This window comes from Pinus tabuliformis, chromosome 4_2 (genome assembly GCF_031772625.1).
Source record: "Pinus tabuliformis cultivar Carrire ecotype Pingquan chromosome 4_2, CPIR1, whole genome shotgun sequence".
In the NCBI taxonomy this organism is placed as follows: Eukaryota; Viridiplantae; Streptophyta; class Pinopsida; order Pinales; family Pinaceae; genus Pinus; species Pinus tabuliformis.
Genome location: NC_142304.1, coordinates 1,027,522,400 through 1,027,546,664, shown reverse-complemented (window position 1 = coordinate 1,027,546,664; position 24,265 = coordinate 1,027,522,400).

Genomic DNA, 24,265 nt, shown 5'->3' with positions numbered 1-24,265 from the left:
ATGGTAGAAAGAGGAATTTCCAACCTTTTGGTGTAGAGATTCAAAACTCTTAGATTCATGAGACCTCCAAAATTAGTCATGATGTCGTCGATGAGCCCTTTCCCTGACAGATCCAACTCATAAATATGGTGGAGGTTTCTCAGAGGAGAAGAAATAAAAAAACACAAGTTTATTGGAGTTGATATATATATATATATATATATATATATATATATATATATATATATATATATATATATATATATATATATATATATATACATGAGAAATACTCATCTCAAAAACTAATGGGCAACTGAGCCTGGGATAATGACTCTCCACCCAACCATAGACAACTACAACCAAGTCAACTATCACTCCCTAGCTGAATTCCAGAGGTTGAGGTGTCCTTTACTTTAGCTATTAAGAACAACCTGTAGTTGTACCAACGACTCTGGAGATTCATTCACCTCCACCCATCAATTGAGTTGAAATTAACAAAATACACAAATATTCTAAATATCAACTGTCTCCACCGTTTAGAACTCAACATTATGGTTCCACCTAATTTAGGGATTCCAGAACTCACAATAAAATCAAAATAAAACAAGAAAACATCTAGGAATCCTCCAATAATTTTCCACTACTAATTCCTCTACCCCAGCTTGGTCTTGGTCCTTGGAATTCGTTAATTGACGTTCTATAATAAGAGAATAATTCTAATGGTCTTTCCTCTTATTTGGAGATGTTTTGGCCCTGATTGATTGCCTACATCTTGTGTCCTATTGTCTCACTATTCTTTATGATTTGGTAGCTATTTGATGATAGAGAACACTAATAATAATAAATTAAAGAAGCAGTTAATCAAATAAAGTAAGAAAACATCACAAGTAGTGTTACACTAGAAAATGCCTCTTTTGGACAAGAGCGATCTCCCTAGATCCTAAATGGAAACTAGAAATAATCATGACAAATGAACTGACTCTTTCCCTAAGTTGAACTTATCTGAATTATAAGTAATCTAACTAATGGATAGGCCTCTTACCGGTTTCACGAAATGCCTGATGAATATCCCTGGTTGTGACTTAATGCAGATCTTCAATGCTTGGTAGAACCTACAAAAATAAACCATAAAAAGGATCAAAAGCACATGTGATATAGTAATTCAAACAACTTAGCCTAATGATCAAGGAAATTAGGGATTGAACTTGCCTTAATGAACATAATAAACAATTGCAAACTATTCATCATTCACAAAAGACAAAATCAATGGGAGAAAGTTCTCATTTGTATTAATCAGAAGATAAGAGGAGCCTTACAACCTTCGCCTTGATGTCGTGAGGTCCCTCCCAAATGCCTTCAATATCCTCCTTAAATAACAAGCTCTCCAATCTCAAACTAACATCATAAGTTTGTATTCTTTGAATTTTGACCTCCCTCATCCCTCAACTCACTAGCCCTTTATAGATCAAAGAGGGGGAAGTTTCAAATCCCTAAGAAGCAGATGAACCTCCTTTCATGAATGATTAGGTTACCATGAGAAAGGGGATGGAGATGCATATTATGAGGGTTATAGTTCGAATAGTCATCACTTGGAAGTTTTCAGGTCGGAAATATTCGACCAACTATGTTTCTAGAATGTAGTTTTTTTTACTTTCTAGAACTCACTTGCACAGGTTTATAGTTACAGGCAAAGCACAGCTCTGTGCTGTTCTCATAGTAAATTTTAGAACATGCACAGGAAACACTAGAGAAATCGACACAGGTTGAACTTAACAAGGTGTGAGAGCTATTTGACCAAAATTTCCCATGGACTTTAACATATTTTGAGTTGTTGGACTTCTTAAGGGATTTTGTTTCAACATGTTCATGGATGGTAATAATATACATAAACTGATCAAGTTTCATGGCAATAAATTGACATGTAACAGATTGCCCCCTAAAGTGCGAAGTATGAAAAATAAGTTTAAAAGATTGAATCTCTTTATCACTCCAAGGATCGGATTAGAGGCAATGATTGGAAACCTGCGAGGAACATTCAAGGGAACATATTGCAAAATATATATCAAAAATTATCTTTGAGGTAGGCATTCCCATACTCAGAGTAAAGCGAACTCAATGAACAAGCATGGAAAAACTAAGATCATATATATGGTAGACACAACCATCTTCCTACATAATCATGAAAACAAAATCTCTTCGCAACTTGGATTGGTGAAACTAGATCCAGGGTCTTGATCTCCATCTCTCTAATCTGAAATCACCCTTAGATGACCTCAGGAAATTAATGAAGGTATTACAGACTCATGTGTTGGGGCATGTCTATGTTATTTTAAGCAACAAATAGATAAGATTGCGAAATACACAGACACTTGAAACAGTAAGAGAAACACAATAAGAAAATACAAAACAAAAAAAATTTAATAAGGAGTTCACCCAATCCTCCTGGGCTACGTCTCCTGGTCTAGCCTTCAGTGGTGGCCTTTTCTATTGTGTCTTAAAGAAGAGTTTTTACAATAAGGAGCTCAATTTGAGTTTCACTTAACAGATGATGATCAGTAGAGTGGTACTTGGATCACCCAAGCCTCTAGAGTACACAGACTCCCCCTTACTGAGTCTTGACCTCAATTGGTCTCAGTGGTGTGAGTCCAATTTGGTACTCAATACCTGATAGGTATACACAGAGGAGTCACTTGAACCTCTCAATCCTTCTTTGGAGTTCACAGGCTCTCAGACTCTCTCTGTTCTATCTACTCGATGCTCCCTTTGCTTTGCAGGTTAGCTCGACTTCTCTATTCTATGCAATTCACTTCTTTCTCTACTTCTGTTCCCTCTGCTCTTTCTCTGTTCGTGGCTTACCTAGTCAGCTCCCTGACTGTTCATTTCCCTTCCCAGCTCTCTAGATCTCCTGTCTATTGGAATTCCCCTGCTCTGCATCATCATCACTGTGTAACGTTTCGCAGAGAGGTGGCCACTTGTCTCCTCACGAACTGAGTGTTAGTTCTCTTTGAACGGTCGTTATTTCCGTTACTCCTAGGTTGCCTGCGAAACTGATTCTTCTGCTAGCTCAGCGGCCATGCCGGACCTTAAATCTCATGTACTTTAGTCTATTTCACCATGAAATCCGATCATCCATCGAGTTAATTCTTCGCCGTTGATCTGGAGCCTCTAGATCCTACGGTCTCTGTCTATATCACGTGGGTAAGTTGCTCGACCATTACTCACGTGACGTAAGCGGTTTTCTCTCACATCCCCTAGACGCATGTCACCCGGTGTGTGGCATCGCGCTGAACCCAGCCAAACCCGCTTACTGCTTGAAGTGCACGTGATATCCTACTGGTTTTGGGCACGAGACCCGCCTTCTAACGGTTTCCACACGGTTTCCTGTTTTCCTCATGACCAAGCGCTCAGGGCTTTCCTTCACTGAAATTTTTGCCTTGCGATACGCGATTTACGCTAATCGCATATCAGAAACTGCCTCTATTTTTGAATTTGGGTTTTCGATTGCCAATTTGCGTCAATGCGCGGTCTCCATGGGCCAACGGTCAGCGCGCTTTGACCGAGGGTCCTTGTTGTTCCGTGTTGGCCACAAATTGCCATTGTCCAGAGGTCATTTATGATAAGCTCGTTATTCATAAGATTTTGAAGCTTGAAAAAATTTTAAACAGTCATGGAAATGTTTTAAGGATCCAATTTGGATCACACTCAATCCACAATACGATTCTAACCATGTGAGTGAATGTATCGAAGTCAAACATGGCAGAAACCACTTGATTATCGGTCAATGATGTGAACCATTAACAAGCGCGAGAGAAACCACCAATAATGACAATGGTTCTCAAGGTACTCCCAGTACAATCTATGAAGTGTGAATTTGGGATCTGAAGTAAAACACTCATATAATCGTTCGATCAAAGGCCAATGATGAGAACCTATAGTTGAAAGTGAAAAACCTACCATTAAGGCATGCAGGCTTCAAGGTACTGAAGGTTTCTAAATTAGCTTCCTAGATGATGCGCTGAAGTCGATAGGAAGCGATTTGTTGTAGGAAAGCCTACAACACGAAACATGATATCAAGTTTTGAAAATAATTGCAAGGACTAACTGAAGGATGGCCAACGCGAATGAAGGCAAAGATTTTGCAAAAGGATTTCAACCAAAATTGAACTTCTCTTGAACACATAATGACACTATAATCATTTGGCAGCATTTGACTCAACGATGATACCCAAAACCATGAAGACTTTCAATGATGTTTTATTAACTATATGGCAAATGGATTTCCCAACCCGGACTTGAATGCGATGGAGTGTCATTTTGAAGAGCGACATGCTACCTTTTAACTGACGATGTAAAATGGACACCTTCCCCAATTTTCCCCCACCATTACTGGCAAGTACCTCTTTATTTTTGACAAGCTTGAGGAGGATAACATATGCTTGGACTATAAGCTCATCCTTCTAATGAGTCTATCAAATATTTTTAACAAACCCTAAGAAGGAATGGTTCAGTCTCGTCATGCTTAGCAAGTCCTACCCTATTTAATTTTAACGAGTCCAGTAAAGGTGTAACTCGATGTCATTTTCTTTTAAGAGATTGAAAAAGACACAAAAATAAAACTCATTTAACTCTTTAACCATAAAATTTGAACGAGCCCGTAGAAAATAAATCTCGAAGTTTTTCATTTTTAGAGAGTCAGAAGAAAAACATATGTAGACTCCATCCGATTCTTTTTCGTTAGTTTAGTCTCTAAGGTTCGAAAAAGGATAAAATAATACAAGAGAGAACTCTATTGACCATGTTCGATCAATGTATACCTTTTTCATAAACAATCCTGGCTTAATCCATAAAAGGGGTAACCTTATACTGAGTGGACGGTTGTTCATTTACTTTTACGAGTTTGAACAAGAAAGTACTCGACAATCTTTTCGTTTTTGAAAAAGTATAAAAAGGGATTAAAAGAAGACTTCATGATTTTTCACTTTTCATAATTTTTACAGAGCATAAAAAGCGATAAAAAGTTTGCTGAAATGTCAAAAATTATTCATGTTGACTCCGTAAATGATCCTGTTCATTCAAACTCAATAACCCGCCATAACTTCTCAAACAGGCGTTTTCCCTCTTAAAAGGATTCAAAATATAAAAAATAATATTTTTTAAGCTTAAAAAAATTATACAAGTGGGAAAAAGTAATTTATTTTTACCATTTGCATTTTCACTAGTTTAGAGTAGAGAGAGGGGTTTTTACCATGAAACTTCTAGGACTAATTCTGAGCCAACCGGTGGACAAAATCACGCGTTGTTTCCCCCAGGTAGAATATCTCTCCATAACTTAGCTTTCTATTTTCATTTTAGGATTTCATTTGGTTTTTTGGGACAAAGATTTTTCCAAAAATGTGCCCTTGGCCCTGCGTGGGTTTGGCTCAATCGGGCCTCAATTAGGCTTGCATAGGTCGATAAAGTTTTCCATATGGAAATTCTCGTCCTATGTGAAATTCTACTAGAAATTTCTGCGTAGTTGCACCCTGTCCATAAAAGGGCGACTGCGCAGGCACCGTGGGATATTTTTAAAACAAAATTTGAGGTCCAAAAAATATGAAATGAGTTTCAAAAAAGATTATAACTGCTTTTTAATGGTCATTCCAGGTCACTTTTCTTGCTCAAAAATGGAATGGAGGAAGAGAGAGTACGAAGCCAATGATGTGGCTGCTTTGGAAGATCCGGTCACTTTTCAGACTCTCAGGAATTGCGGCCTTCTGAAATACTAGCTAATCCTTGGGATGAATGCCCAAGTAGATCTGATGACATGGTTGGTGAGGACTTGAAATGTCCATGAACAATGCTTTGTGATTTCTGATCATCACCTCACCATTGGTGTTGATGACATATAATTCCTGACTGGGTTATCTCATCGGGGCGTCGATCTTTCACTTTTTAGATCGAGAGCAGGGAAGACACTACACATGGATACTTACAACACTTTTGCGGGGGTGCACTGCCTAAAGATGGAAGGATTGACATTCAGTCCATCAAAATTTTACCCTTGAGGACCATTGCTTTCACTGTTTGCAAATTGTGTGGTAGTGTTGCCCTCCATCTAGCCACTTGAGCATAGATGCAGTTGATCGTGGAATGCTGGGAGTCCATGATATACAACTGGTACAAGGCAGTAGTGGTAAATATGAAGGGCTAGTTGACTAGGTGCAAGAATGGTAAATTGAAAAATTTCGGTTATAGTGCCATTCTAGTTGCTTTTTCCCTAGAAAGGGTTCCTATTATTTGGCCATAGCAAATTTGGGCAGATGAGGGGGGTTCGAGGGATCCACGCTTGATGAGGTGGGTTGCACTAATGATAGGCCATGGAAGTGACAATATTGTAGTGAGGTATACGACAGAGGTTTTTAATTGGCTGAGCCAACAGATTGTTCCGATCGAGGACTTTTCGTATGCCGGGATAGATTAGAGAGAAGACCCTGATATCCCACTTCCAGTTGGAGCTCAGTGGGGTGATCTAGGTAATATTTTCTCCTTTTTGGCATATTTTCAAAGTTTCTTAATTTTTAAGTGTTTTTTTTTGTCTTCAGAGGCTAATTGTCTAAAATGTATGTGCAGATGTGGGTCCAACCCAACCAGTCGGGATGATACGGTACGATAAATGAGATGAGCATCCTATGGTTGCTGCAGTAGCGAACCCAAAGGTGAATGAAATCCTAACGGAGTTGGAGCACAACCTTGAGAGGTTGACTGCCAACATCCCAGAGACTGGAGTTGATGACATTCCACGCGACCATCAGAGGCACATAGTTGGGGTTCTCGAGCTACTCAAACATTTGTTGCGACGACTTTCTCATGCTATCATGTGTTATCATGAGCCAACATGCCTAGTTGTTCTAGTTTTTAGGACCATTTTTGACCTTTTGGTGTCATTCCTATTTGGAAAATAAAAGGCCATGGGGCCTTATGTCCTCGGATGACATATTTTGTAGACACACCCAAACTCTATTTTAATGAAAAATCTGCTACTTTTATCTATGTTTATCTCGATCAATGTATGAATGAATATTGTTTTTAATTTACAAATGTTGCAAATGTCTATTTAACACATGCTTCTCCAATTCATCTGTCAATGTGTTTAAATATATTTGAATGTGTTGATATTCAATATAATCAAATTGTCTTTCCAAGAGACGGACTCGTAAAAACATCCTTAACATGGTTGGACTCCTAACTAAATAGACACCATTTAAATGTAATAATACAAGCTGTGAATCTAACCTAATGATCAAACGTTGGATACCAAATGTGATGGCATCAACCAATAACTCAATGAATTTGATTTATTATGCTATATTGTTCGTTATTTGACCGAGACATATCCCATGAATAGAAATTAGTTCATTAATGGGTGAATAGATAACCCAAGCCATGGAAGATAAATTTTGAGTACTATGACTAGTTCCATTAGCAAAGCCAATGTAAGCCAGAAAAAAAGTCGACATCTGCAAATCATGTGTAAAAAAGAGATAAGCAGAAGAAGAAATAAAAAACACTAATCTACCACACATACCTAAAAATGGTAAATAATGTACAATCTTCACCCAAAATTTATGCAAAATGTTTCTTTAGGTAAAGACAATTTATGGGCTTTCCTAAAGGAACACCATTGTAATCAATCAGCTCATAGGCACCTTTAGCTAATATGTGTTTTATGATGTAAGGGTCATGCCACATGGGCTCGAATTTCCCTGCACCTAGCTTGTCATGAGCTTGATCATATACCAAGACTAGGTCACCTTTTGAATATGTACGAGGATTAACGTTTTGATCATATTGGGCTTTGACACGTTTCTGGTGAGCTTCGCTAGCCAATACGGCATTATGGTGATTTTCATCTAGATGGGCTAAGTGTACAAAGTGTTCTTCATCTGCATAGGTAGCAGGTAATAATTCGATAGCTAATTTAAGAGATGGAATTTCACATTCAATAGGTAATACGGCTTCCAAACCATAAACGAGTTGAAAAGTGGTAAAATTAGTCGATGTTTTTACAGTAATGCGGTAAGCCCATAGTGTTGAAAAGAGCATAGACCAACTATCTGTTTAATCATATTGGTTAAAAAAATTTTGATACGTTCGAACTGACCATTAGCTTGTGGATAATAAGGAGTAGATCTACCATAGTGGAGGCTAAGTTGCGCGGAAAATTTGACCATCATAAATTTGCAAAAATGACTACCGTGGTCTGCAACAATAGCTTGTGGGACACCGAACCGAGCAATCACATGATTGAAAATGAAAATACTTGCATTTTCATCGTCGTCTCTATATGTAGGCATCGCCTCAACCTATTTTGTAAAGTAATCGACTGCAAGAATGATATATCCATGCCCCACGATTAAGTGAGGGTTACAAGTGACAAATTCGATGCCTCATTTGGCAAAAGGACCGATAGCTATGATTGTGTGAAGAGGAGCGGGACGTGCTCGCATTTTGCGATCATAAATTTGGAAATTATGCCATTTTTGGACTGTAGTGATGCAATCTTTAAACATTGATGACCAAAAATAGGCAACATGTAATATCTTTTGGGCAGTAGCATATCCAGACATGTGACCACCACATGCTCCAAAGTGACAGTCATTCAAAGTTTTTTAAGCTTTTTCAAGAGTTAAACAACGTCGGAATACAACATCGGCACCACGATGGTAAAGAGTGTCAACAATAATGTTGTATTTTTAGGATTGGTATCAGATTCACCGACAACCAGTTTTGGATAACTCAGGCCTAAAAGTTTGTGTTTGGAGATATGTAATGATGACTCCATACCATGGATCTGACACACTAATAAGAAAGAGATATTTGTCAGCAAAATAATATTTTGCTACAGTGTCTATATCAATATGGGGGAAGTCACACAATAATTCGGTGAAAACCAAGGATTTATTTGATTTATATTTTTCAAAATCCAGATCAAACTCTTGGAAAAGGACTATCCACTTTGAGTATTTTCCCCCTAGAAGTTTCTTCATGAGAATATACATCATAGGGTTGCAATCTGAAATGACCATCATATTTCGGAGAAGTATATAGTGATTGAATCGTTGAAAAACTTACACAGCTACCAAGGCTAGCTTCTCCACATGTGTGTATTTAATCTTAGTTTTAGTGAGACTCCTACTCAAATAGTAAATCACATGTTCACTGCTAGAATCATCCTCTTGGACTAACACCATGCCAATGGTGGCATCAGATGCAACTAAGTACAAAAAGTAGTCTCGATGATAATTGGGTGGATGCAGTAAAGGCGCATTAGTCAGTGCATTCTTTAATGCATCAAAAGCTTTATCAACAAGATCATCCTAGAAAAATGGAATGCCCTTTTTCAATAGTAGAGTAAAAACCTGTGTTAGTTCAGCATAATTGTGGATGAATATACGCAAAAATTTTTCTTTCCCTTGCAAAATTTGGAGTTGAGTCAGGCTAGAAGCCGAGAGGTCATCTTAATAAGGCTGAAAAATATGCTTCATATCGTGTAATGCGTAATACATTACTCATTGAAAAGTCGCGCCAACATTTTTTAGGCCAAATGGGAGTTTGTGATAAGCAAACATTCCCTATGGGCATATAAATGTGGTTTTATACTGAGCGGCAGGGAGTATGTTTATCTGATTGTAGCCAAAAAAATCCATCCATGAAGGAAAAAAATTCATTTCCGACACATTCGTCAATAATTAGGTTGATATACGGAGTTGGATAATTCTCCTTGGGACAAGCTTTATTGATATCTCGGTAATCAATACACACTAGAATAGTTCCTTTATTTTTATTAACGAGCACAATATTTGATACCCAATCGGTTAAAGGAACATGGTAAATGAATCATTCTTTTAAAAATTTCTCAACCTCAGTTTTGATAGCAACAACTTTTCGCGGATGTATAGGACATAATCATTGTCTAACTGGTTTAGCATCCGGATAGGTTTTTTATTTCATGTAAAACAATGCTAGGGTCGATTCCTGGCATCTCTTTGTAGGACCAAGCAAAAACGTCACAAAATTCCTGAAATAGGACTTTGTAGGTTGAAATATCTTCTAACAAACAATAGGCACCTATATGAATATTTTCAATTATTCCAGGTTTCATTGAGATATCGATAGGTACTATTGCCAATATGTTCCCTAAATTATGTTCAGAACTAGAAGAAAGGGTAGATATTGGATTTTGAAGATCGCTAAGGGTTTTGGATGAAAATAATGATGAAAAATTATTCTCAATTTTATCAAAGGATGGTAACAAAGCTAAAATTATTATGAGTATCATCCCATGGCATTTCATCCAAGGTCATAACTTCCATAATTCCTTCATCGGTTAAAAAATATTTGTTAAAAGGATCAGGCATAGAGATTGGTTCCAAGCATGACAAATGAGAATATTCATCAATAATCATATTCATTTCATCATCATCAAATGTTCATGGGTTGGAAAAATACTGAATGGCCTCATAGGCTAACTTGAAAGGACCACGAGGCATTTCATCGCCATATAAGATCATTTTAGATTCTAACGGTACTTTCCATGGATCTCCCATTTCGAAAGTACTTGATGTAATCATGTTGATCTATGCTTCATTATGAAGAAGAACGGGTGGAGGGAACGTGAAAGTTCCCATCAAAGATGAGTCTTTGAGTAGGCCAACACCAACTTATTCATATGGACTGGTTGACTTTCCAACAAATGGGTACTACCGGTAGAATTAAGGTCAGAGGTATAGTAGAACAATTGATCTACTTTCACAATTCTTCCTTTGTGAAGAAACATAATCATCCTAAAATATGATGAGACTATTGTCGCCATGGCATAATTCCATCTCCAACCAAGCAAAAGGTTGTAATCAAGTTGAGCATCAACAACCTCAACATCTATCACAACTGTTTTTTCCTCTAATTATATTGGAAAATCATTCAAAAGTCCATACGAACAAAAAACTCTTCCATCAAAGGCTTTCAAAGTCATGGGAGATTGATTGATTGTTCGAGAACCTAAGGCTTTCCAACAGGAAATGGACATAATACATGTCGACTCTCCTTCATCAATCACTATTCGAAAAACTCGTCAAGTTTTGATGTGAACTGGTATCTGAAAAGCCAGTTGGTGTGGGAGAAATGGGACATGATTCTCGAGATCGAAAACAATCAAATGGGAGTCTTGAGGATCTACAACTCCTATGGATGATAATAATATTTTATTTGCACTAAACAAGTTTGCAGCACTTCCAGGGTAGACATGGCTGAAGCTGACATAGCTAGATCTTTGACGATTTTATAATTTTGGACATCCCTCGCATGAGGATTAAAGAGTGAATTACGAAGCATACCCTTAGGAGGTAGACGAAATAGCATATCAGGATTTGGTTTTTCAATGTGTAATGGTTCAGAAGAAGGAGTAAACGCAAAAGTTTGACCAGATGAACTGGAGTCATCTCCATTTTCAACAAGACTCTCTAACATGTAGTCTTTGGATCTCATTGCTACCAGAACTCTGGAAGACATCATCATGATATCTGTTGATGGGGATGAGGAGGATTGGTCATGAGAGACCATTTTACTACCTTGAGGAAAAAGATCCTTTAAAAATTCATGTGTGGGCGTACTTTTGACAAATTTGGAAACTTCGGCCTGATGAGGGCACTCCTTAGTGTAATGATCTTCCTCACAAATCAAGCAACGATATTTAGGTTTACTCTTTTCATTAGATAGTTCGTTCTTGGATGATTTCTCCTTAGAGTGGTTGTCTTGTTTATTTTTTCCTTTTCCCTTATTCTTATTTTCGTATGACTTACCCTTTCCAATAGATGAATCTACGACATTGATTTCGGAATTAATTTCAGGAGAAGTATCTTCGTCAGGTGAATCAGATAGATCTGAAACTTGAATATTCTTAGAATTTTTATTTTTGTTCTTAGTCTTCTGACTCACAAAACCAATCATGCCATCTGTGGTGTGTGATCCTGGAAAAGTTGGATTACTTGGAATAGATCGGGGTAAATCTGGGATATTTTCATACAAAGTACTAGACTGAGTATAAACAAGATCGAGATATTGAGCATGTGCAATTACCTGCTCTTCAGTTACAACACCCCCTTTGGCCACATCTTTAGTTATTACTAGTAAAAGTGATTTTATGAACCATTTGGCCAGAATCTAGTCTGGAATGTAAACTTTAACTAGGTGATGAATTCGTCTCCATTCATGAATGTGATATGAGATATGGGTAGACGTTGACTACTTTAAACAAGTTAAAAGTTCACTTCCATTTTCAAACTGAATGGGTAAATGAAAATGGGTTAGAAACGTTATAGTAAGGGCATTAAACGTGTTGAAAGAAGTGTGCGAAAATTCTACATACCATTTGGCTTCCAAATCGATTAGGGTTCGTTGGAAAAGTTGTAATCTAATAGAATCATCATTTAAAGAGTTGGACACGCACCAAAGATGGTAGGTCATGACATGGTTGGATGGATCTTAACCCGACTTACCTTCAAATTTATGAATATAATTGGGCGACTTAGTAGGAATAACCCACCAATAGGGTAAATAAAGAAGTGGATCATTAAACCAATTGACATGTTTGAAGATGAGTTCGGGGAAGAATCTCCTGAATAAGATCTTGCGAGAGAGTGATATCCAAGTGGTAAAAAACTACCCTACAATGTGGTTTCCATAGAAGTGGAATACATGGATGTATCTAACACGACACTTATAACAATCATTGTGGACCACTCAAAATTGGGTACAGTAGAATAAGGAGTCGTGTAACACGGAATCCCTTGCCCTAAAAATTTCAAGGGTGTAAAATACCAAGGGTCAGGGTGAAGAGATCGAAACAAAAGTTCTGAGATATCTATAGGTTCACTGGTAGAAACTAGAGGTTCTTCCTCTTCGTCTGAAACAAGTTCTTCAATAGCAATAAGACTAGGAGGAAGACTATCAGTAATGATAAGTTTCACATGTGGTGAAAGTGGAGGATCCAGAATATGTGTTGTAGTAGATGTATGAATTTCAGGCTCAAAAATATCATACTCAAATTCATCAATATTTGGTTTGGAAACGAGGTTTCTATAGGAAGATTCTCTGGTATCTTATTCAGTTTCAACGATTTCAGTAATTTGTAAATCAATTACTTCAATTCCTGAAATAGTAGATGTTATAAGTTGATTAAATTCAGTTCCCCTTACATCAGAATCTATAATAGTAGAAGTTTCAGTTTTTGTCGCAGTTCCAGTTTCAGATGATTTAAATTTTTCTTCTTTAATCTTTTCTAACTGACTCGATGTATACTCAGGGGGATCCCCGAGTATCCTTCGTGATTGTCTTGGTAGTTTTGCCACAATGATTTTTTTTTTTAAATTATTAATCACACAATATCTAAATTACACCTAAAGTCTCTAAAAAGTGAAAAAACAACACAGAAAGTAACACGCGCTAAAAAATTTAGGAGTTCAAACCACACAAACTTACTCTTCACGGAGATCAATATATACTAGTTGGTGATCAAATCCAACATCGAAGAGATCAAGGTGAAATGTTTTATAGAAAATGAGTATTTGTACTAGTTACCCTAACAACCTACTTAATGAAATGATCTAGTGCAAGTAACTCTATTATAAACCATCCCGAGTAAAGATTACCCTCCAGAGAGTCCAAGTGATTCTAGCCAATGTTTGTTTCAGGTACAGTAGGACGTTCTCTCTAGCATCACCTTAGGTATAGCCCTAGGATTATAGTCACTATGTTCACCAAATACAACAATTTTACCTGGGGGGACAGTTGTAGATCAGACATGCACGTAAGGGCAGAGTAACAAGATCAATCCCCTTGAAGGCTCCTCCACATGATCAATTGGAGGTTTACTTTTGAAAAGTGACCCCAAGTACTTTTCAGTGCCATTGTAATACATATAAATCACTGTATCTAGGCCAATGAAGTGGGTCAGATCGCTTCCCCAGATTCAACACAACCTCATGATTAACTCATGTCTAAGAAGAGCTTCCCAGAGGAAAACAAAAATACTTGGATTTTCTCTCCCTAACTCAAGATTCTATTGTCTGATTGTAGCTTTGGAAAGTTTACTTCCTTAACTATTCCAAAGCCCTACACTTAAGCTACTGTAGGTGAAAATATCCCTAAAAAATATGAAATTCTAAGTGAATTTTAATTAGCATTGTATTATTAAGCTGTTCTTTTACTCAATGGGTGATGGAGATGAAACTTATGATGTTGTGACACAACTCAAAATATTAATGCACTCTAAAATGCAAAAAGAAACTTTCACTTTTCATTGAAATTCTTTTTAGAGAAAAGAAAGAGTTTTCTTTGATTTTTGAGAAATAAAATGCAACAACTCACAACTTTTCCACTGTTCTCAAAACAAAAAATTTCACTATTTTGTTATGAAAAATGCAGTCAACAAACTACTTTCCAGATTTCCCTAATTATCAAAATAAACTAAAACACTATTTTCTTCTAATCACTTGAAACTTTCAAGCACACAAAAATCAATCAAGAAAATGGAGAAAATATATATTCTCCTATGAATGCTTTGATTTGATGACAATAACAATGCAATTGTGAAAATTTTCCCAAGATGAAAGCAACAACTTCTTTTATCAAGAAAAAATAACCATGATTCTTTCACAAAATCACAAGGTCTTTAGAAACCCTAATTTGTAATTAAAAGTAATTTTGACTACAAATAAACAAATTTTAAAGCTTAACCAGTGTATTTGATGCAACAAAATAAGAATATCGCTCACAAAAAGACATGAAGCTTGTTTTGATCAATCAACAAATCAACAAGTCAAAACCCTAAGGTATTATTCCAAAAGATCTAATCTTCAAAAAATCATCAACCAAGTAATTAACTGAGTTCATAAAAGACAACATGGAATCCAAACAAATAGAGTGATACTTTCAAAAAGACAAATTCAGGTATGGGTTGAAGCTAGAAGGAAATTTTCAAAAAATTTCAAGGCCTGCGCGAGTCTCTAGTAGGCAATAGAGAACATGCGCTCAGTTGCTATGACAAAAAGGGCACAGATATGTGCTCTGTGTACAAATAGAAAGAGCGAAGGGAGGAAAAATTAAAGAAAAAATAAAAAATTGTAAAATCAACCAATCAGATCTAAAAGGTCATTAATTTATGAAGACTCAGGTCTGGATAAATCAGAAAAATCAGAAAGTAAGGCTAAGGAAAAATACTAGAATCGGACATTCCCCAGTATGGTCGTCAATTTGTTACACTAGACAATCCCTCTTGCGGACAAGAGCGATCTCCCTAGATCCTAAATGGAAACTAGAAAAAATCATGAAAAATGAAGTGACTCTTTCCCTAGGTTGAACTTATCTGAATTACAAGCAATCTAACTAAAGGATAGACCTCTTACTGGTTTCACAAAATGCCTGATGAAGATCCCTAGTTGTGACTTGATGCGGCTCTTCAATGCTTGGTAGAACCTACAAACATAAACCATAAAAAGGATCAAAAGAATATGTGATATAGTAATTCAAACAACTTAGCTTAATGATCAAGGAAATTAGGGATTGAACTTGCTTTAATGAACATAATAAACAATTGCAAACTATTCATCATTCACAAAAGACAAAATAAATGGGAGAAAGTGCTCATTTGTATTAATTAGAAGATAAGAGGAGCCTTACAACCTTCGCCTTGATGCCGTGAGGTCCCTCCCAAATGCCTTCAATCTTCTCCTTAAATAACAAACTCTTAAATTTCAGACTAACACCATAAGTTTTTATTCTCTAAATTTTGACCTCCCTCATCCCTCAACCCTCTATTCCTTTTATAGATAAAAGAGGGGGAAGTTTTAGATCCCTAAGAAGAGGATGAACCTCCTTTAATGAAGGATTAGGCTACCATGAGAAAAGGGATGGTGATGCATCTTATGAGGGTTATAGTTCAAATATGTTGGGTTGTGTTATATTCTTTCCATGACTAGCTGCCCTAGTAATTCGGGGGGTTAGAGGGTGGGTGGAGCCCCCTTTCATTGCACCGATTGCGCAGCACGAGGGTCATAGGGGTTTGAGGGGGGCAGTTAGCCCCCCTCTACGGGGTCCAAGGTAGCGGCCCAAGGAAAATTTTTTGGGACCCTATATTAGATGGGCGAACCTACCTATGGTTTTATGCATGGTTTTCGCACATGGTTTAGGGTGCGATGGTTTTCGGTCCATGGTATTTGATGCTTCGGCATGTATATATATATATATATATATATATATATTGTAACATTGAAAGGAACATAATGAAAAATCAATATGGTAGTCTCGATTTTTGGATCAACGGGAAAATCTTTGTGTATATGTGTTTTATGTGTTATGCTCTTGCATTGTTTATTTTTGTGTTTTATAATTCATATGCAGGTAATTTCTGTTACACGGTTAAAACCTACATTTGGTATCAGAGTTGTTTTGGCTTCAAGGGGATGCCTTTGTTGCTGAGGGGTTTCGCTCGGGCATGTGGTAGACCCTATTCAGTGGGAGAACTGTGGGATCAATTATGGTGGTGAAAGAAGATGGAGAGCAGTGGAAAGTTAGAGATCGATAAATTTAATGGTCAGAGTTTTGAGTTGTGGAAACTCAATATGGAGGATGTTCTAGTGGAAAAAGATCAGTGGATAGCAGTAGATCTAGGTGCTAAACCAACAGGAGTGTCCGATTAAGAATGGAAGAAGTTGGATCAGAAGGCAAAGAGAACAATATGATTGTGTGTCTCAGATTCAGTATTGATGAATGTATCAGGGGAAGCTATGGCAAAGGTTTTGTGGGACAAGTTAGGAACTTTGTACCAATCTAAGTCTCTGGTGAATAAACTGTTCCTATGGAAAAAGTTTTATAACCTAAGGATGAAATATGAGACTTGGTGACAGAGCATCTGAACGCATTTAATAATGTGGTAAGTCAGTTATTATCTGTTGATATTAAAATTTTAGATGAAGATAAGTGCATAAGTTTGTTGTGTTCTCTACTAAATGTGTGGGATAGTATGGTTATTGCAAAAGGCAGCAATGCAGCTGCCTTACAGTTTGATGAAATAGTCTCATCCTTGCTGACAGAGAAGATGAGACAGAAAAATATGGAGAGACAGAACGGTGATGCCTTGTCTGTATGAGGACAGTCCCAGGAACAAAAACAAAAATAAGACATCAAGTGGGAGACCTAAATCTAGAGGGAGATCTAAATCTCCAGGAAAACATATAAAGGTGTGATGGAAATGTGGAAAGGAAGGGCACTACAAAAGGGAGTTTAAATCTAAAGCTCCTAACAAAGGAAAGGGATTTGATGATGCTCCTTCTACAGAGGTGAAAACCACCTCAGATGAAGGTGGGGATGTGTACTTGGCTTCTTTAAGTACACATGTAGATCATGAGGTGTGGTTGATTGACTCAGGTGCATCCTTTCACTTCACTCCCCATAGAGAGTGGTTATGCGAGTATGAGAAATACGATGGTGGTGATGTATTCTTGAGGGATGACAGGAAGGCTAGAATCGATGGTCGCGGAAAAGTAAAGTTGAAGTTGCAAGGTGGAAGGGTTAGAACACTTCCAGGTATTCTGCATATTCCTGCATTACCGAGAAATTTGATTTTTGTAAGCAAGATGGATAATGTAGGTGTAAAAACAATGTTTGAGAAAGATACATGCAAGATGGCTCGGGCCGCACTGGTATTGATGCGAGGAGTTCGGATTGGAACTCTGTACAAGCTACAAGGTAGCACTGTTATTGATGGGTGCAACAATTATGTGGTTCCTGAAAGTGGAGCAGAAAATATAGTGGTCTCTGGAGAAAAGACCATGATATGGCATCAAAGGCTTGGACATATTGGACAGAAGGGTCTTCAAATACTTCATGGTAAAGGTATGGTAGAAGGTATGACTAATAACTCTCTGGATTTTGATTTCTGTGAAAATTGTGTATATGGGAAGCAGAATCGGGTGAGTTTCCCCTCTGGTGGTGAGAGGGCGAAACATATATTAGAGCTTGTGCACAATGATGTGTTTGGACCTGTGAAGGTTCCATCACTGGGTAAGTCTGTGTACTATGTATCATTTATGGATGACTTCTCAACGAATACATGGATATATTTCCTTAAGAAGAAATCTAAAATCTTTGACAGGTTTAAAGAATTTAAGGCTCTGGTGGAAAACCAAATAGAGAAGAAGATAAAGGTGCCGAGGACAGATAATGGTGGAGAGTTTTGCAATAAGGAATTTGAAGAATTCTGTAAGAAGTGTGGTATAGCATGGCAGAGACTACTCCATACACACCTGAGAAAAATGGAGTTTCAAGAAGAATGAACAAGACGTTGATGGAAACGGCAAGAAGCATGCTCAGTGGTGCCGGGTTAGGACAAGAATTCTGGGTAGAGGTTGTGGAGACAGCATGTTACCTGGTCAATAGATCACCTTCATCAACGTTGGAGGATAAGGCTCCACGAGAGGTGTGGACTGCTAAGAAACCCACTCTTTCACATCTGAGGGTATTTTGACGTGATGCATATGTACATGTTCCAAAGGATAAAAGAACAAAGTTGGATAGTAATTCTAAAAAATGCATCTTTATTGAGTATAAGGATTTTTTAAAGGGTTATAAGCTTTGGAACCTAGTAACAAGGAAGGTTGTGTACAACAAAGATGTGGTGTTTAGAGAGGTGAAAGATTTTATTAAACATGAAGTCCAACCAAAGGAACTTGAGAAGATAGAGTTTGAGTTTAAGGAGGAAGAATCAAACTCTACAGCAGAAGAGGAATCAAAAGATTAACATCCACAAACTCTGGTTGTGAGAAGATCAGTTCGAGAAATAAGAAAGCCAGAAAGGTATAGTCCTTCTACTTTTGGTTCAAATTTTTCTTTATCTATTACTGATGATGATCCCAAAAATGTGAAGGAAGTAGTAGATTAAAAGGATGTCAAACTTTGGAAAGAGGCCATGGTTGATGAAATGACATCTTTGCACAAAAATGAGGCTTGGGATCTGGTGGAGTTGCCGGCTGGAAGGAAACTCATTGGCAGCAAATGAGTGTTCAATAAGAAGACAAATCCAAAAGGAAAGGTGGAGAAATACAAAGCTCAGTTGGTAGCAAAAGGTTATTCCCAGGTGCTGGGAATTGATTTTGGTGATATTTTTTCTCCTGTTGCCAAATTAGCTTCTATTAGATTACTTTTATTTGTTGCTACTGATTTTGATTTTGAGGTAGAACAGATGGATGTGAAGACAACATTTTTTCATGGGGATCTGGAAGAAGAGATCTACATGAAGCAACGTGAAGGCTTTGCGATGAAGGGTAAGAAATAACTAGTATGCAAGTTAAAAAAAGTCTTTGTATGGGTTACAACAATCACCAAGGATGTGGTATCAGAAATTTGATAAATTTATACGGGGACTTGGCTTCACCAGAAGCAAAGCAGATCACTATGTGTATTTTAAATTAATTGTTGACTGTGTTATTTATCTGGTCTTGTATGTGGATGATATGTTGCTGGTTGGAAATTACAAAGAAATTATCCAGGATTTGAAGACCCAATTCTCCTCCAAATTCGACATGAAAGATCTTGGTGCTACAAACTATATTTTGGGCATGGAAATTAAAAGAGATTGGGTGAAGAGGAAGCTCTGGTTAAACCAGAGGAAGTACGTCGAGATAATACTGCAAAGGTTTAATATGCAAGGTAGGAAACTAGTGAAGGTTTCTATTCCTGTAGGTGTAAAGTTATCTACTAAACAGTGTCCCAAGACATAAGAAGAGGAAGAGGACATGTCCCATGTTCCATATGCAAGTGTAGTGGGTAGCCTAATGTATGTGATAGTTTGTACTAGACTAGACATTGCACATGCAGTGGGAGTATTGAGCAGGTTTATGTCAAAACTAGGAAAGGAGCATTGGACAACAGTGAAGCAGGTTTTCAAGTATTTGCATGGCACTAGTGATTATGGTTTGTGATACCAAGGAAGACCAGGATTGGACAAAATTTTGGATATTCGTGGCTTTGTTGATGCAAACTGGGCTGGAGATCTGGATCAGAGAATATCTACAAGTGGGTATGTGTTTAACCTATTTGGAGGTGCAACCAATTGGATGAGTACGAAACAATCTATAGTGGCACAACTATAGAGGCAGAATACATGGCAACCACTTATGCAAGCAAGGAAGAAGTTTGGTTGCAGAGATTGTGTTCAAGTATGGGGTTAGTAGAGGGAGCTATAAGGATAGACTATGACAGCCAAAGTGAAATGTTCTTGGCAAAGAACCCTGCTTATCATTCAAAGAAAAAGCACATTGATGATCAATATCACTTTGTGAGGGATATGATAGAAGACAAAAAGGTGTTGCTGGTAAAGGTGGACACTTTGAAGAATACTATAGATGCATTGACAAAATCTATGAGATTTGATACGTTCTCTTGGTGTAGAGAAATAATGGGTGTTGCGAGGATGGATAAATGGCTAAGCTCTCTTGTGGCCCCTTGTGGAAAGAAAACAACAAGTGGAGAATGTTGGGTTGTGTTATATTCTTTCCACAACTATTTTCCCTAGTAATCCGAGGGGTTAGAGGGGGGTGGGGGGGGGGGGGGGGCAGAGCCCCCCCTTCGTTGTGTTGATTTTGTAGCAAGGGTGGTTAAGCCCCCTTTACGCTGCCCCGGGGAAAATTTTTTAGGACCCTCTATTAGGTGGGCGAACCTACCTATTGTTTTGTGCATGGTTTTTGCACATGGTTTAGGGCATGATGGTTTTCAGTCCATGGTATTGGATGCTTCGACAGGTATATATATGTATTGTAACATTGAAAGGAACATAATGAAAAATCAATTTGGTAGTCCCGGTTTTGGGATCCAGGGGAAAATCTCTGTGTATATGTGTTTTATGTGTTATGCGCTCGCATTGTTTATTTTTGTGTTTTAGAATTAGTATGCAGGTAATTTTTGTACGGGGTTAAAACCTACAGAATCGTTATCACCTTGAAGCTTTTGGTTGGGAAATATTTGACCAACTATGTTTCTAGAATGAACTTTTGATTTTTACTTTCTAGAATTCACCTGCGAGGGTTTATAGTTACAGATAGAGCACAACTCTACACTGTTGTCAGAGTAAATTTTTGTGCATGCATGGGAAACACTAGAAAAATCAGCGTAGGTGGAACTTAACAAGGTGTGAGAGCCATTTGACCCAAATTTCTCATGGACTTTAACATCTTTTGAGTTTTTGGACTTCTAAGGGAGTTGGTTTCAACATGTTCACGATGGTAATAATATCCATAAACTAATCAAGTGTCTTAGCAATAAATTGACATGTAACAAGTAGTTATCAAATTAAGAGAAATAACCTACACTTGTTGCCGCTAGATTTCTCAATGTGGTTTTAGAGCTACGGTGACTTCATCAAGGAAGGGCGACACAAAGAATACTCAAGGGCTGAAGTATGAAGAAATAATCTTAGAAACATCAATAGCATCAATCATCAAGAAGAGTTCGATCAAGGAAGAATAAATAAAAGCCAAGCATTTTCTGATCTATTTTGTGCTAATTATCGTCCACACATGCGAAGGTTAGGGCATCAGTTGCGGTAATTAAAGCCGAAAATTGCAATCCCTCAAAGGAGCCAAAGTTTGGGTCAAAGAAGGACCACTTAGCAAGCTAAATTTTCAAGAGAAAGATTCAAGGTCAAGAGAAATAAAAAGGAATAAAATATATCCATATTCCATCCACACATGTGACCTAGGTTTTCTGCTGAAAAGCCCAAAATTATGAAGAAAGGATGAAATTTTGAGAAACAAGTTTGACTAGCATTGAATTGAAGGAAGAAAAGTAGGAAAAAGAATTTTCGTCATCAAGGAATCAATGTGATCTCCGTGTGAGCCAAGGATCACTTTTGAAGGAAGACATATTCACCAAGAAGACATCTTCTATTATCTACATCGTCATCAAAATCAACAAGACATCAAGCTGAAGATTTCATCATCTAGGAGTCTCTTCACTTGACAAGTAAGTATCTTTATATCTATATTTGTCTATCAATATGACTTCATTTTGCAAGGAAAACAACAAATTGGTTGTGTCATCAAAATTTTCTTACGTGGAAGAAGAGGATATATTTGATCCTTGTAGAAAATGAAGTCGTTAAGCATGTTAAGGGTTTAATTGTCTAACCGTCAAAAGAATAAGCTCAAGATCTACATGATGAAGATATCAAAAGAAGAAGGAATAACCTCATACTTTATGAGGGTGTAAGAAATAAGGGACCAACTCTAAGAGTTGGGAGAAATAATGTCTGACAAGGAAATGACTACCATAGTTCTCAATGCACTACCATAGGAATGGGGAAAATTCACATCAAGAATCTGTTGGAAATAATACTGAGAGGGGGGGTGAATCAGTATTATCAGATCAATAATTTTTTATTTCCCAAACATATTTATATACGCTACTTCTGTGAAGTGAACTAGCGTGTACACGCTACTGTGATTAGAGAAACTAGCGTATACCCAGAGAACTTGTGATTTAGTTAATTTATCATGTGTTGATTTTAACTAGTGCATCAATAACTTATTAAACAGTGCAGTGAAAAAACAATAACCATCACACATAAGCAACACACATGAACACCAAGATTTAAGGTGGAAACCCAATGTGGGTGAAAGCCACTTGCTGTTGTCATCTCCGTGTTCTTTTAATAATAAGAAAATCTGTTTACAATCTTGTATTGGTGAAGACTCATACGAGTACGCAGGCACCCACCTGTAGAAGGCTACAACCTTCTCTCATTTTCTAGCTTCTACTAGAAGGGAGATACAACCCCCTAGCTCTTTACTAGCCAATGTGTTTACTAGTACATAGGCGCTGGCCTATAGAAGACTACAACCTTCTCTCTTCTTCCAGGGACCACGTTTCATAAATTTTCAGACAGGATGCTCTTGGTACACAAAAATACACATGAAGACCTCGTTTCATCAAATTTTCATACTGGACCCATCAGAACTTTCAAACTGCATCAACCAATAATTAGTTAAACTGAACAGTCAGATCACTGTCACTAGAACACTATGTTGAGCCTAGAAACCTGCATCATCATTCAGAACCAACTGCAACCTCACAAAAAATGCATCAGAATGCATATGATACTTTACTGAACCCAACATGTATGTATATGCTTCTTCCTTTAATCAAACATGTGTATACCTTCAAAACTACTGAAACATAAAACTTCTTAATCAAGTTTGTACCAACCAGCAATATACTGAACATCGACTGTCAATTTATAGAGATTTATACAAGCAGTAGCAGAGATCACCATTCTCACTTATACAATCAATCAATCAAATATCAAACTCCTTATGCATTCATTTTTATATTCAGATCTAAGAAGACTTCATTGAGAGATAGCAGTAAAACAATAGAACTGATCAGATAGATCAGTTAGATTTGAAGAAAAGGATTTTCTTTTGTATACGCTACTTGGAAGAGTAGAACTTGCATGTACACACGCTTTTAACGAGACAAACCAGCATACAGATATGCAAATATTAACTCATAACTTTGCTGCTATTCTGGACTTTAGACAAACCCAAATCATGACATTTAAAGAATAAAACAAGTGTACACAATTAGATCTGGCCCAACAAATATCAGGTCATTCAATGATAAGTCATTTCAGATCTCATGAACCTGATCAAACATTGAATTCAAGGTGCACAAAATAGGTCAAATCACAAACATAGCCCCTACAACATAAAATATATTTCAGATAGAAGTATTCCTTAGAAACCTTTTCACTTGCACACGCTCGCCTTATGATCTTCTCCTCCTTATATAATTTTAGGCCTTTCTCAATACCTCAGACCAAAACCACTTAGGACCCGTGGCATTCTTGATTGGGATCAAATAGTCATTACTCCACTCAATATTGTGGGCTAATACCATGGTATTGTCTCCTCATGTATACGTATACGCGTTTTTTGTTCTCTAAACCAGCGTGTATACGTTGTTTTGACTAAGTGGACCTGCATATACATTTTAAACTGCTTTTCACCATCCTTTACCTTCAACTTCTTCATTCTGATTAGTAGACTCTAGATCCATCTTCCTATTCTTCTGTACCAATGCCCTGTTACATCTGAATGGACCTGTTACACTGTGGGTTGCCTTTCATCAAAATTGAATTGACCGGTGAGTGATTTGCCATCAAGGACAACACGTGTATCATAATGCCAACATAATC